The sequence below is a fragment of the Zalophus californianus genome, chromosome 6, assembly GCF_009762305.2.
Source record: "Zalophus californianus isolate mZalCal1 chromosome 6, mZalCal1.pri.v2, whole genome shotgun sequence".
In the NCBI taxonomy this organism is placed as follows: Eukaryota; Metazoa; Chordata; class Mammalia; order Carnivora; family Otariidae; genus Zalophus; species Zalophus californianus.
The window spans coordinates 143026471-143040223 of NC_045600.1; the positions used below are offsets into that span (position 1 = coordinate 143026471).

The following is a 13753-nucleotide window of genomic DNA, read 5'->3' on the forward strand; positions in this document are numbered from 1 at the left end:
CTCAGCCTGGAAATTGTTCCCTTTACCGAAAAACCCCTCTTGGCCGTGGTGGCGGTCAGGGAGGCGGACTGCTGAAGGGGAAGAGTTTCTGGGCAAGGTGTGCATGGCACAACACAGGGGGCATGTGCGGGACTGTGTGTGCAGGGTCTGTGCAGTAGCCAGTGGGACAGGGCTACCCAGTGCTACATGAATCGTGTTGATGACGGTGTGCTTCCAGTGTACACTCTGAGCACCTGCGGGTACAGAGATGCAGCCATCACTATTGCTATGACAACACGAACGGGGCGGGGGGGACCGCCCCATACAATCTGTGTCGAATATGGCACGACATAGGATCCAGAAAAGGACACCTGGGTGAAGTAAATCCAAGGCGAGGACAAAAGAAGACAAGGTTCAAACAGCACGTGCGAGACTGTTCTCTCCCCCATAGAGCTGAGGGCCTCAGTGTGCAGAGGGGGACGTGGACATCAGAACGCCCCATGTTGTAGAGCATTCGCATTATAGGAACACACACACACGTACACAGCTGGCTGATTCTTCTGGAAGCTGCGATGAATTCAATTCTCAGTAATAGGAGGTGCCTGGATGACACCAGGCCAATCGAGAAAAAGACCAAACACAGTAATTCTTCCTACTATCTTGACAGTCCTGAAAAAGAGCCTTCTCAGAGGGGGACTGCAGGCCAGTGACCCGAGCCCATTGTGCTGACCAGATGCCTGCAAGGGCTGATTGGTCTGACAGGGAGGGCCCCACGATGCGGCGACAAAGAAGCCCCCCCACCCCGGGTGTTCTCTCCTGGGATGTGCTCTAGTTTTGCCGAAACGCCAGCTCCCCAAACACCAGGAGTCTGTATGACGTCCCTGTGCTCTCAGTCGGACTCCACAGACAGTGAACTTGGCCACGAAGAAGGAAAAGTCCACCCTCCTCACATGGAAGAGCATCTTGCCTCCCTCCTAGCGGGGGTTTTCGAAGTTATCTACTGAGTCCTACCGTGTCCATGTCCTCCTGTGAGTGCAGGTGCGGTGACCCGTCGGACATGCCCTTTGCCCCGAGCGCTCATGGAAGGAACCTCTTCTCTAGGATAGCTGAGGGGCCTCCTGTCGTCAGCACGGCCAGACACCCAGGGCCCTCGGGGGAGCATAAGGAAATTCAGCTCCTTGTTCTACAGCCAGAGAAGCTAGGGAAAGCACTCATTCAAAAGCCCACATTGCTAGCAGCCACATTCCCAGCGGGCCTCCCCCACCTCTGCTCTAAGCAAAACAGCTCTGCCTTTAGTCTTTTTTTTTTTTTTAAATCAGTGGCCTGCATCGTGCAGATGGGGAACAGAGGGCAGAGATGCTGTGGCCCGTCCAGGTCCCACTGACGGTCAGTGTCGTATCCAGGCAAAAATGGCTCTTGTTCTGGACCCTTCCATTAGCTTTCTTGTGCCCAGCGCCCCCTTCTCCTGCCCCCCCCAAACGTGACTGAAGATCCTTCCAAGTGGTTGCCCTCAAATCTAACCGTGAAAGTAGAGTGGCAAAGAGCCCAGCCCTCCAGAAAAGGTGTGCCCATGCTGCCGGGGCCAGTGTCCCGCAGGGCAGGTCCTCGGGGTGATGGCTATTCCTGAGACAGGGCAGCTGACCGGGCAAAGTCTACCGAGGACAGTTGCAGAACGGAGATACGGGGCACTGGAATACTCAGAAGGGTTTAATCCTCTCTCCTGCGGCCCTTTCTCGTGGTATTTCCTGAGGACAGTGTGGGGCCTGCAGCAACTAGCTCTGGGTCTGACTAAGCGTTTTCTCCGGAGAGGAGCAAGCTCCAACGAGGGCCTCATTCCTGGACGGGAGGGAGGAAGACCCAGGAGGGGCGCTGTAAGGAGGAGAGCCGGGGCTCTGGGCCCGAGGCCTGGGTGTCCTTCAGAGCGGGGAGACCCTGAGGGCGTGTGGCTGTCCGTTCACGGGTGCACAAGCTCAGTTGCCGGGCCCCAGTAGGGCTTCAGAAGCGAGAACAAGCCGAGAGAATTCTCCCCCATCGCCAGAGACAAAGTTTGCCTCCGGGACCATTTCCTCCTCAATTGTGAAACCTCGGCTCTGGGTGCCGTGGCATGCGGGTGTCACAAAATCCCTTAATCTGAACCTTGACTCGGGTCCCCTGTGCAAATTTATGGCAGTTTACAAAATTGCTGCTGTTTGTGTATGGTGTGTATTTGTGAAGCAGCAAGACCCCAAAATAAAAATGCCTTTCCCACTACTCGACCGTGATAGAGAGACCAGGACAGTGGGGACGTGCACGGTGGGCTGTTGACAGGGAGGGGGACAGGGAGCCTTCTGGAGAGCTGGGAGTGTCCTAACCCCTTGGTCTGGGGGGTGGCACTGTGGGGTTTGTCCGTGTGTAAAAACTAAACAGTCAGCAAGGTGTACATTCAAGATTTGTGCATTTTACTCGATGCAAGTTATGCCTTAACACGAAAGAAAAAGGAAAATTTTAAATGCCCTTTCCATGGCTTCGAAAAACCAGTAGTTTGGGAAGGGGGACTTTTATTTCCAGAAGCTCCAACATACCTATGTAACTTACATATTTCAAGCCATCTCTGGGCTCTGCTCCTGAAGCACCTTCTGTGCCCCGGAGCTCTTACCTCATAGAACATGACCGGCTTTCAAGGGTCAGAGATGATTTTTCTCCATCTGTCATTCTTGTCCGTGGCAAATGTGGACATGTCATTCGGAATGTAGCACGGAGGCCCTGATGAAATTGGAAAAGCATGTGGAGATAAAAATCATTCTGGGATGAATCCAGACACTTCCTGCCACTCTCCAGATGTCACGGGGCTGGCAGCTACCCTCCCGGGGGGAAGTGATTCAGCCGGCCTCAGCCAGATGTGTAGGAAGCCGCCTCGGACCCGCATGCGAACACTGTCCTGATTGTGCACAGCATATGCTTTCAGTCAAGAGTGAAAAATGCAGGCAGGGGCACATGCCAGGAGGCTCTCAAGCATGGCCCACCCGTCAGCCTGCAGCGCGAGGCACTGAGCCGTCCAGTCAGCAGATGTGTGTCACCAAGACACAGGCCGAGGCTGGTTAGGCAGCTACAGAGCTCAGTGACCTCATGCACACACTCAGCCCTTCCTGAGAACCGCGCGCCGCAGGTGTCATGCCGTGGGATGCGTGTCAGCTCCGTGCCGAGGCTGCCTGCAACATCTGCACTTGAACAACACCGAGGGACGGGAACTCCCTGTCCCCGCCTGTGCGCCCCGCGGGTGCCTGAGTGCACACGTCGAGCTCCGCGTCATTTTGAGTCATTTTGAATGCAGCTGCATGCAAGCCGTTCGGGGAACCATGTCTCGTCCCCAGGTTCTCTCTCTCCTGGTCTGGCTTCCCAGGGGCCCAGGCAGCCTGCAGCAGCACCCCCTCCCCAACAGGGCTCCCACCTGCTCCACCCCCCCACCATTCATAGAACGCCCTGAGTGTGGATTTTCGCCAAATGTTCTAAACTCACTGAGAAAGCCTTTGCAGGAATCCTGCTGGCTCTAACGAAAGCTGAGGAAATGGGCATGCGTTCTTGCTCACAGCCACGTGTGATGTCACTTGGAAAGAGACGGACGTAAGGCAAGGACAGAGACACGGTAGAGGAAGCCCGAAGGCTTCGAAAGAAAGCGTCTGTGTGCCCACGATCCCTCAGTTGGCCAACAGCAGCTAATACTGCTCTGAAGCAGAAGTCCTGGTATGTAGTTCTCGTGGGCGATGGAGAAACATTTCTCAACAGTTGTTCCCACCGACCGCTTAGAAACCAGGCCTTGGAGAACTTTGCCCCCCCCGCCCCCCCCCCCCCCCCCCAGTGCTTTTCCCTGCAGACCTCCCAGCCTCCGAGGAATTCACAGATGGCACAAAAGGACTGTGTCTCCCAGGGTGTCCACAGAACTCTTAGGCTGTCATTTTTGGCAAAGGCATGCACCTGTTCTCTTTCCACCCAGACACCAGGAAAGCCAAAATGACTTCAGTCATCACTCAGACTCATCAAAAAACGATTGCCTTCCTGTCCACACAGAGATCTCCCTTTATAATCATGGCTCTGGTTGCTTCAAACCTGATCCTCAGAATGGCAAGCCCAGAGGGACCGCCTCGTCTGTAACATCCCCCTTCCCTTAGGTGTGAGCGGTACACACTTGGACTGTGCAAATCGACCTCTCTGCCAGTCCCTATGTCAGTACCAAGCACTAAAAGCCGTTGCTAAAAAGTTGGCTGAACATCACATCTGGGGGGCGGATCCTCTCCCCTCGCAGAGAGAATTCTCGGGGAGAGCAACAGTCGTGATAATACATACCTGTGGCTCATCACCAGTCATCCACTTGGCTGTAGAATTTGTTTTTGTGCTTACGCTGGAATATGGGTCTGCCGAAGGCTGTGGGAATTCACAGCACTTTAGATAAACTCAGCGTTCTTCCCCTTAAAGACCTGACTCAGGCGGAAGTGGACGCGGGTTAGTCTCCTGTTCTGCCTCCCTGCTCAGACCCAGACATCAAGAAGGCCCCCGAGTCTTTCCTAGGGCAGGAGGTGATGAGCCTTCCCTGTCATGTCACCTGTCCCAGGTTGCTGCCTCCTCCTGACATCTGGTCTCCCAAACAGCTTTTTACTTACCAGCATGGATTTTCGGGGGCCCCCAAAAGGGCAAAAAGAGGTGCCTGCCATTTTGCCTACGGCTACCCTGGGTATCTCTGCTTATGGGGTGGACACGGTTCAGATGGTTCATTGTCTTTAGGGAAAAGGACTAGAGAGGTGAACATAAAGCCAGAAATTATGGGGGAGAGTCAGTACCTGAGAAAGAGTTCCGTCCCTAGAATGTGGGCATCCCAAGGGCAGGGGTTTGTCTCTTTCTCCAGCGCCTAAAACGGCACCGGTACATCACACGTAGTCAACAAACATTTGTTGAATGAATGAGGTGAATCAAGGACTCTAGAAATTCTGCGATGTAGTTTATGTAGTTTTCTTAAAAACAACAAACAAATGAAAACGTGTGGAAAAACCCGGAAAAACCCTCAAAGCATTAACTCTTGATTTTCTGAGGAAATGGTAAAGAAGGTCTACTTGGGTGTGTGTGTTCATTCAGTACACATTTCTCACATCCCAGTCCTGTGCCAAGCCCTGGACCCAGGACGTGTGGGGCTGGAGCTAACGGAAGACCACGAGCCCCCTGCCCACCGGCCTGCAGACGGGGCCTGGGGAACACCCGCACCGTGTGCTGAGTGCTCCCCAGTGCTGGAGACGGGCTCAGGAGCCAGGGAGGGAGTGACTAACTTCTGACTTTGCCTGGGGGCCTTGGGGAAGGCTGGGACTTGAAGCCTCAACAGGAGTTCACATGCCTGGCAAGGGGCAGAGAGAGGGAAGGAGTCCAAATTCTCATCTTGGACCATGGTTCCATCAGATTACACATTTACCAGAGCTGCTGACAAGGAGCCAAACGGACAAGCAAAAGTTGGCTCTTCTTGCCCCTTCTCTCGTCTCCCGGGAGAGATGCTAATGAACAGCAGTGGCCAAAAGGCAGGTGAGGGTCAGGAAGACACGGGAGAAAGGGCCGCCTGGAGAGCCAGCCCCTCCGTATCTGATGTCAGCGACGCAGAATGAGGTCTGAGAGCCATATGGCTTTCCCCATCAGGCTGCGCCCTCCGAGGTCCCAGCGGCGACGTCCACGTGCTTATCACCCTGCAGAGAGCCAGCCGCTGGGGCTGCCGAACCACCGCGACGGCAGCACGCTAGGCAGTCATGAGACAAAGGGTGCTCTTAACCGAGTGGGTGCTCCTGAAAACCTCCTGCCCGTTAATTGCCAGGGAGTGGAATATGCCAAGGTATCTTAATTCAAATCTTACCTCACCGTCCTAGGGACCTTTTGTTGCTGTAAGTAAGGATGGTCCTCGGTTCCAAGAAGAAAATTAAAGGCTGCTCCTGAGATGAGCACAGTCATTTGGATGAAAGAAAACACATGGTTGCGTTGAGAGATCAGATCTCGACAAGACGGGGCACCACCTCCTGCCCTGAGAGGATCGGGCCATGGGATGCAAAACCGGAATTCATGCGAGAATCCTTTGCCCCTATTATAGCACCTCTAGCTGGGGATCTTGACACCCATTTCAGGCGCTAATTAGTTCTTGCAGCCACTGCTCTGCGTGCATAGGGTACATGCCCATTTTCCTGATGGGACAACTGACAAAGAGCACACGGACAGGAAAGATGTTCTTGGAGGGCAATGATACTGTATCTGCTTAACCGTGTTTGCCCTTGTCCCGGGAGAGCTGTGCCTTGCTGCTTTTGCCCGGGGGCACCGTTTGCTGCTAAGCCTAGAGGCTCTGCCCTCCAGGGTGTGGCTCCACCATCTGTCCACGAATTAGGAATAAAAGTGGCAAAGGAGTAGGTTGGAAGTTCACTGCTCATCGGAGTGCTACTTTTGAAGAATAATGCCTTGGGTTTGGGGCCTGACCTCCGGAGCCAGTCTCCGTGGGTTTGAACTCAGGCTCTAGTACTTTCCAGTGGTGTGACTTTGCTGAGTTTCTCCGGCAGGAAATTATGCCCTGGTTGCTTCAGCCATGACGGCCATAATGATGCTTTTCTCTTAGGATCCGTGAGGCTTCCCCAAGTATTTGTGAAGCCTTTGAAACAATACCTGACCCACCGTAGAGGGTAAGCATTAGGTTGGCCCATACGGAGTGGCCAGCATTTGACGGCAGTGCATCTACAAAAACAGTGACTTCGTATGGCGGCTTGTTCTCATGTGTTTAATGATAAAGAAAGGGTTTTATTTAAAGATCATGTACAAAATTATTATATTTATCATATTTTTGTATCTTCCTGTTACTCTATTAGTTATTGCCACTTAGTTTATTACTTTATTACTGTATTTATAATACTGGTTTGTAATATGCTTGTTTTTTGTTCACTTGCTTATTCAAATACACATTAAAAGCAATGTGTAACTCCTCCCCCTTTTATTTAAAATTAATAATCATGTATCATAGGACAGTGTGAGGTATCATGTACCCGGATTAGTAAAGCGAAGGGTGCAGCTAAGAAAGGAGGGGTATCAAGGGGCATGCCTTCTAGGTCGGAGAACCATGGCCTAGGGCTGCTGGGGAAACCACTTTGGCAGAAAGTGGGGGTGTCGGCCCCTCCTCCCCCAGCCCCAATCCCCCAACACTGGCTATAAGGCCTGGAGGAGCACAACCTGGCCTGTTGGGAGAGCAGGAGGTGGGGGTGCTTCCCTCTTTGAAGCCAAGGAAAGGGGCCTCAGCGGAAACCCCCGTCGAATTGGTGGGTAGGGGTTCTTACACACACCTGGCTCACGCAGGGACCCATAAGCCCCTTGACCAGCTTGTCACAGCACTGGCCACAGTGTGGTGGAACAGCCCTGGGGTGAGCTGTTTGGTGGGAGCTGTGGGTAGAGAGGGGGCAGGACCCACCTCCCCATCCCTTGGCCCCTGGCCTGGAGTTTCTGTCGCAGCTGCAGCATAAGATTGATTCTGCATGTGCCCGCAGGTCTAAGAGTTAGCCTACTGAGGGTAGGTGCATTTGAGAGCCAGGGACCACACTGAGTGGGGCGTCAGATATGCACCAGGATGCTGTGAGCTGGGCAGGAAGATACAGGCCCAGAGTCGAAAGGGACCATCGATGGCGTTGGGAGATGCCCAGGAGGGAGCCCTCCTCTGGGGCCACGTCGGGCATGTGATTGCTGGGTCGGTGTGATTGCTGGGTCGGAGTGATGTCTCCCTTGCCGGGACACAGCTGTCTTCCACGTCTTCCTCTAGGCCCCAGCGCTGGCCTCGTTGTGGAAAGATGGGAGGAGGATGACAGAGACCACCAGAACTGCAAGCAGACAAAACCACAGGTCTAGCCTTGCCCCGGGGAGAGCAGGAGAGGAACTCTGAACTGGGTATGATAATAGCAAAACTTACATAATGCTTACTTTGCGTGCTTGGCTCTCTCCTAACGCTTTAATTGTAGCAACACTCCTGTGAGTAGGCACCGTCATTATCCCCATTTAACAGATGACAAAACTAGGGGCACAGAGAGGTTAAGTAACTTGCCCCCGGCTCTCAGCTAGTGAGTGCAGAGCTGGAATTCCAACCCAGGCAGCTGGCTCCAGCATCGGTCATTTCTCAGTGAACAAAACGGAGTCTTAAAAAATTGAAATAAGATTGTTTGAAGCAACAACAATAACAACAACAAAGGATGAACCAAAGAAGTAGCTGAGAAGTTATAGAGCCAGAGGGACATCCCCTCAAGGGCGCTACTGCCCAACAGGAAAACGGGGTTTGACAGAACATGCCTAATGGCAAGTTTTCGGTAAATAAAACAATTCCTTGTTTACCCACCCCAGGGAGTTGAGATCCCCTGATAAACGGCCTTCCCACAGTCTTCTTTGTTCCTTCCTGCAAGCCTGTGAGGTGGGCACCGTCAGTAGTCTCGTTTTACAGATAAGGAAACCCGGGTTCAGAGAGGTTCAACGAGTTCCCAGGGTCACCCAGCTACAAGGTGGGTGTTGGAAACTAGTCTTATTGGCTTTAGAACCTGGGCTTTGAATGCCTTTGGTGCTGCAGGGGACGCTGACCTGAAGCCAACTCAGGTTTTACCACGTTTGGGGTCTAGTGATGGGAGGGAGAAAGCAGAACTTTCTACTAGAACGGGAGGGAGCAAGGTGGGCAGACCCGGGAGGTGGCGGGAATGCCACACGGGACGCTTCAGTTGGGCGGAGGGAAAAGAAACTCAAAGTGACACCTCCTCAAAGGACTTAGAAACGCCAGGACTAAGGACACTGCAGGACAATGACAGGGATGGCTGACATCTCGGGCCCTTTCACTATACCAGATACAAAGAGAGCTCCGTATTGCCTCACGGTAACCGGAGGAGAGAGGGGGCATCACCTCCATTCTGTGCATGAAAACCCAAGGCTCTGTCACAGGGCTTGTAAAGAGGCAAGCTCAGATGCGAGCCAGGCCTGTCTGCTTCCAAGTCTAAACTCTTCCCTCCAGCACGTGGCGGTCTCCAAAGCACCACCACGATTCCCCTCGTTTGATTCTCCGCGGGGACAGGAGGCAGGGGAGACACGGTTATTCCCACTGGACAGAGCTAGCAGAGGCTCTGCCCGGACCTCTCTCTGCAGCCCGGACCCGCGCGTGCAATGGCCCGAGGGACCGACAGTGGCCTCTGATCCGCCAGCGGCCTGCAGCCCACCGCATCCAAAACCCAGCGCATCATCTCGTCCTCCTCCCAAACTATTCTCATTTTCCCATTCACTCGTTGATCGAGTCAATAAATACTTCCCGGGCTCCGGAGTGAACAGGGAACATCTCCGGAGCTACAGCAGTGCTTTCTACCGAGTTGTCTGAGCCAAAAACCTGGAGACTTTCTTGCACACCCCCCAACCGTCCATGGCCAGTGATTCACGAATTCTCCTATTGCTCCTACTAGACGTCTCTAAGATCCATGCCCGCCTCCCCAGGCTCAGGTATCCCCTCTCTCCCGGGCGCTTCCCACTCCAGTTTTGCTGCCCTTGTTTTGGCTTCTGGAACTTTGTCACAGCACTCTTGCCCCCAGGGTCTCACACATCCTGCACCACCGCCCCCCCCTGCCCCGGCAGAACACTCCTCTGACTTCTTCACCTGGCTGATACCTGTGTGCTCAGCTGCTTTCGGTTTAAATGCCTCCTTCTCAGGGAGTCGCCCTGGACCCCGTGCATTAGGTGTTTTGTTCCCCACCCCCGTCCGCTGTATGTCTCCTATCCTAGCAGCCATCACGCGCTCATGTGTTAGCTTATTTAGCACATCTTCTCTGTGAAGACCATGCTGTTGCGCCCACCCGGGGATCCTTAATGATAGAATGAACATATGAACAAATGGATCGACGAGTGGACGGATGGAGGCCCAGGGTTATTAGAGACTATGGCAAAGTCAGGAAAGAGGCAGTATCTCTGGGGGGGCTCCAGCAGGGAATCTGGGGGGAGAGAGCAATGCCCGGTGAGGATGGGGAAGGAGGCAGGGGCTGGAACGGGATGGACAGACACTTGTGTGTCTGTCAGCGTTTGGAGCTTCTCCTGTAGGCGGCAGATCCTGTGCTTACTGGACTAGATGCTCCCTCTGGATCCAGACCTGCCTTCCCTGAGTGCAATACTTCTGTCAACACTGCCATCCACGGACTCACAGGATGCCTTGTGCACCGTCATGGCATGTCACACTGCATTGTTTCTGATCGAGGAACTCACTTCAGAGCATATGAAGTGTGGCGACGGCCCATGCTCATGGGACTCACTGGTCCTACCGTGTTCCCCACCATGCTGATGCAGTTGGCTTGGTAGACAGTGGAATGGCCTTTCAAAGACTCAGGTACGGTATCAGTGCAGTGAAGTCCTAGGTTCTCCAGAAGGCTATATATGCTCTGAATCAGTGTCCAGTATAGGGTGCTGTTTCTCCCACAGCCAGGATTCATGGGTCCAGGAATTGAGGGATGGAAATGGGGGTGGCTCCAGTCACTATTACCCCTAGCAGCTCACTAGCAAAATTTTTGCTTCCTGTCCCTGCGGCCTTATGCTCTTTTGGCCTAGACGTCTTGGTTGCAAAGGAAGGGATGCTTCCACCAAGAAGACACAACAAAGATTCCATTGGAGTGGATGTTAAAATTGCCACATGGCTACTTTGGGCTCCTCCTGCCTTTAAATCAACAGATGAGGAAGGGAATTCCTTTGCTGGCTCGGGTGATTGATTCTGACCACCAATGGGAAATCACCACCCCACAATGAAAGGAAGGAAGAGTGTGTCCGGAACACGGGAGATCTCCTAGCGCATCTCTTACTATTACCATGCCCTGTAATTAAGGTCAGTGGAAAACTACAAGACAACCCACGCAGGACTACTAACGGCCCAGCCCCTTCACGAATGAGGGTCTGGGTCTTCCCACCAGATAAAGAACCATGACCAACTGAGGTGCTGGCGGAGAGCAAAGGCATACGAAATGGGTAGAGGAGGAAGGTAGTTTTAACTACAAGCTATGACCATGTAACCAGTTACAGGAATGAGTATTTCTTTCTTATTTTGTTATGACTATATCATGTAACATAAGATGTATGTAGTGACTTTATAGGATAGTATTTAAGTACTAAATTCTGTTTCCCAGCCTTATTGAGATATAGTTGACATATAACATTGTGTAAGTATTTCTAACTTTACATGACAGTATTTAAGATAGGAGGTATCAAGGACGAGAGTAAACCTCATTCGAGGAGTTTGCACCCTCTTCTGAGGAAAGGTTTAGTGTGTTTTTGGTTGTGTGAAGGGTAGTTGTATCATGTGTCCCCTCTTTATTCAGAGATGAAGTATGTTTTAATGAGATGTGATGGGTGCCAGGCTGACAAGGGGTGGACTTGTGGTGGTTAATTTCATGTGTCAGTTAGATGGGCCATGGCGCTCTGGTATGTGGTCACATCTTATTCTGGATGGTTCTGTGAGAATGTTTTTGGATGAGATTAGCAGTTAAATCAGTGGGCTTTCAGTAAAATGTTATTTCCCTCCATAATGTGGGTGGACCTCATCTAATCAGTTGAAGGCCTCCATAGAACAGAGAGACCAGCCGCCCCTGAGCAAGAAGGAATTCTGCCAGCAGATGGACTTTTGAACTTGAACTACAACTTTGGGTCTTCCTTGGGTTGGATTTTGGACTTGTCAGCCTCCATAATTATGTGAGCCAATTCCCTAAAATCTCTCTATCTCTCTCTCTCTCTCCACACACACACACACACACACACACACACACACACACACACACACACACACACACACACACACACACACACACCTACCTTCTGTTTCTTTGGAGAACCCTGACTTATACAACTACCCCTCAGACTATGGGGCAAACAGATTCTCTCCTCACCTACTGGACGCAGCATTCTCAAGTAGAGAAGTGGGGGGTGGTGGGGGCCTTTAGAGCGACCTGATGACATTCTTGCACAGCATGGTATATAAACACATTTAAACACAAGGAAGCAGGGTCTTGTTTCCACATCCCCCAATCTGTCCACCTAGGTCCCAACAAGGTACCTTTGGGTGCCCCTTCTCTCTGGGGCCAGCCCTAGTGACTGAGTCCTTGCTGCTTCCTCCACGAACAGAGGATGTGCCCTGATGTTTAGCCCAGGTAGGCCCCTCCCTCGGAGATCACCTGGACCATCACTGTCAATTCTCAGAGGTGGAAACCGAGGCCCAGAAGAGGAAGAGACTTACCCAAGGTCACAAGTCAATTACATGTATAGTTCAGTGAATTACATATTGGAACTAAAACCTTGTGGCTGGGTTCTTGCTCTAGGGCACTCGACATGGATCCACCATACTGCTCACCTATTTTTATCTCAGTTTCTATATTTGTTTCCCGCAGAACAGGGCCCCTACAGAGAAAAGCACAGAGCTAGATGGGAGCCAGTTCAGCCCTTTGTGCTCAAAGGGGGTGAGATTTTAAAATATTCAAGGGATGCTTACTGATCTAAAACGCTTCACTGTCTCAGCAAGGTAAACACTTAGATTAACAGTGTGATAATGGGTTGTAATTCATAATGTCACAAAGTGGTTAATGAGAATTTGGAAACATAATCCATGACAAGTGCTCTTTAAATGGTTGTAAATCCAAACTGGGTTTCCTTTTGTGTTCTAATTGCAGAGGTGTTCAGAATTAGTCACATAGCACAGTAAAGATTTAATGCCATTTGGGCTATCACTAGAAATATATACAAAAATTTAAAAGGCTGTACTGACAGTTTAATTGATGACTGTGGAAGTTTGGGGTTCTACCACCTCTTAAATATCTTCAGGCATAGCCACCTTAAAGGTGAGGTCCAGGTTAGAGAACCTTGAGCTTCTCAGGCTCCTGTATTGAATAATTCTGGGGATTTCCTATTTTTCTTAAAATCTAACTGCCGAAATTCTAAGTTTACCAGACATTATATGCTGTGAGAATTGTATTGAGTATTTTATCAAGTCAAGGTCAATGAGATATAATTAAAACTTATATATGTCCTCTTAGGAGAGGATAAAAGCTGTTAAAATCTTCATGTAGTCCTACCATTTTTGTTGCTATTGAAAATGTCTTAAAATTTGGCATTTTTATCATGTCTCTTTACCTATTTATTTTTATTATGTTATGTTAGTCACCATGTAGTACATCATTAGTTTTTGATGTAGTGTTTCATGATTCATTCTTTCATGTATCTTTAGACTGACATGTATCCTTGCTGAGAATTTTCATGCCCGTGGGAACTGTAGTGATGTATCCTTTATCATTCTTGATATTGGTTATTTGGGCCTTTTTTCTTCCTGATTAATATTGCCGAGGTTTTATCAGTTTTATTGTTCTTTGCACAGACTCAATTTTGGGCTCTGCTGACCCTCTCAACTGTCCTTCAGCTCTTTATTTCACTAGTTTCTGCTCTTACCTGAATTCTTTCCTTAATTTGGTTCTTTCTCCAACTTCCCAAGATAAACACTCAAATAATTGACCTCCTGCTCGCCTAATATATGCATTTAAAGCCATAAATTCCCTTCCAAACCAGCATTAGCTGCATCCCATGCACTGGGATGTCAGATATCACTTAGCATCTACTTCAAAATATTTTACAATTTCTATTGTGATTTCTTCTTTGGCCTAGGGTTATTTAGAAGTATATTACTTAATTTCCAAATGTTTGGGGATTTTTTAAAGTTATATATGTATTACTGCTGTGTCAGTAATTTACTGTGATCTCAGAACATATC

At 50.7% G+C, this 13753-nt stretch overlaps 1 long non-coding RNA gene across 1 annotated transcript in view; it reads right to left on the minus strand.

Annotated features, from left to right (window-relative positions):
• LOC113910093 overlaps positions 1-13753 on the minus strand; it is a 107704-nt gene that overhangs the window by 11676 nt on the left and 82275 nt on the right. The window contains exon 3 of the long non-coding RNA XR_003515917.2: positions 2615-2721. This is a non-coding gene — a long non-coding RNA (uncharacterized LOC113910093). The remainder of the gene's footprint in view (positions 1-2614; positions 2722-13753) is intronic.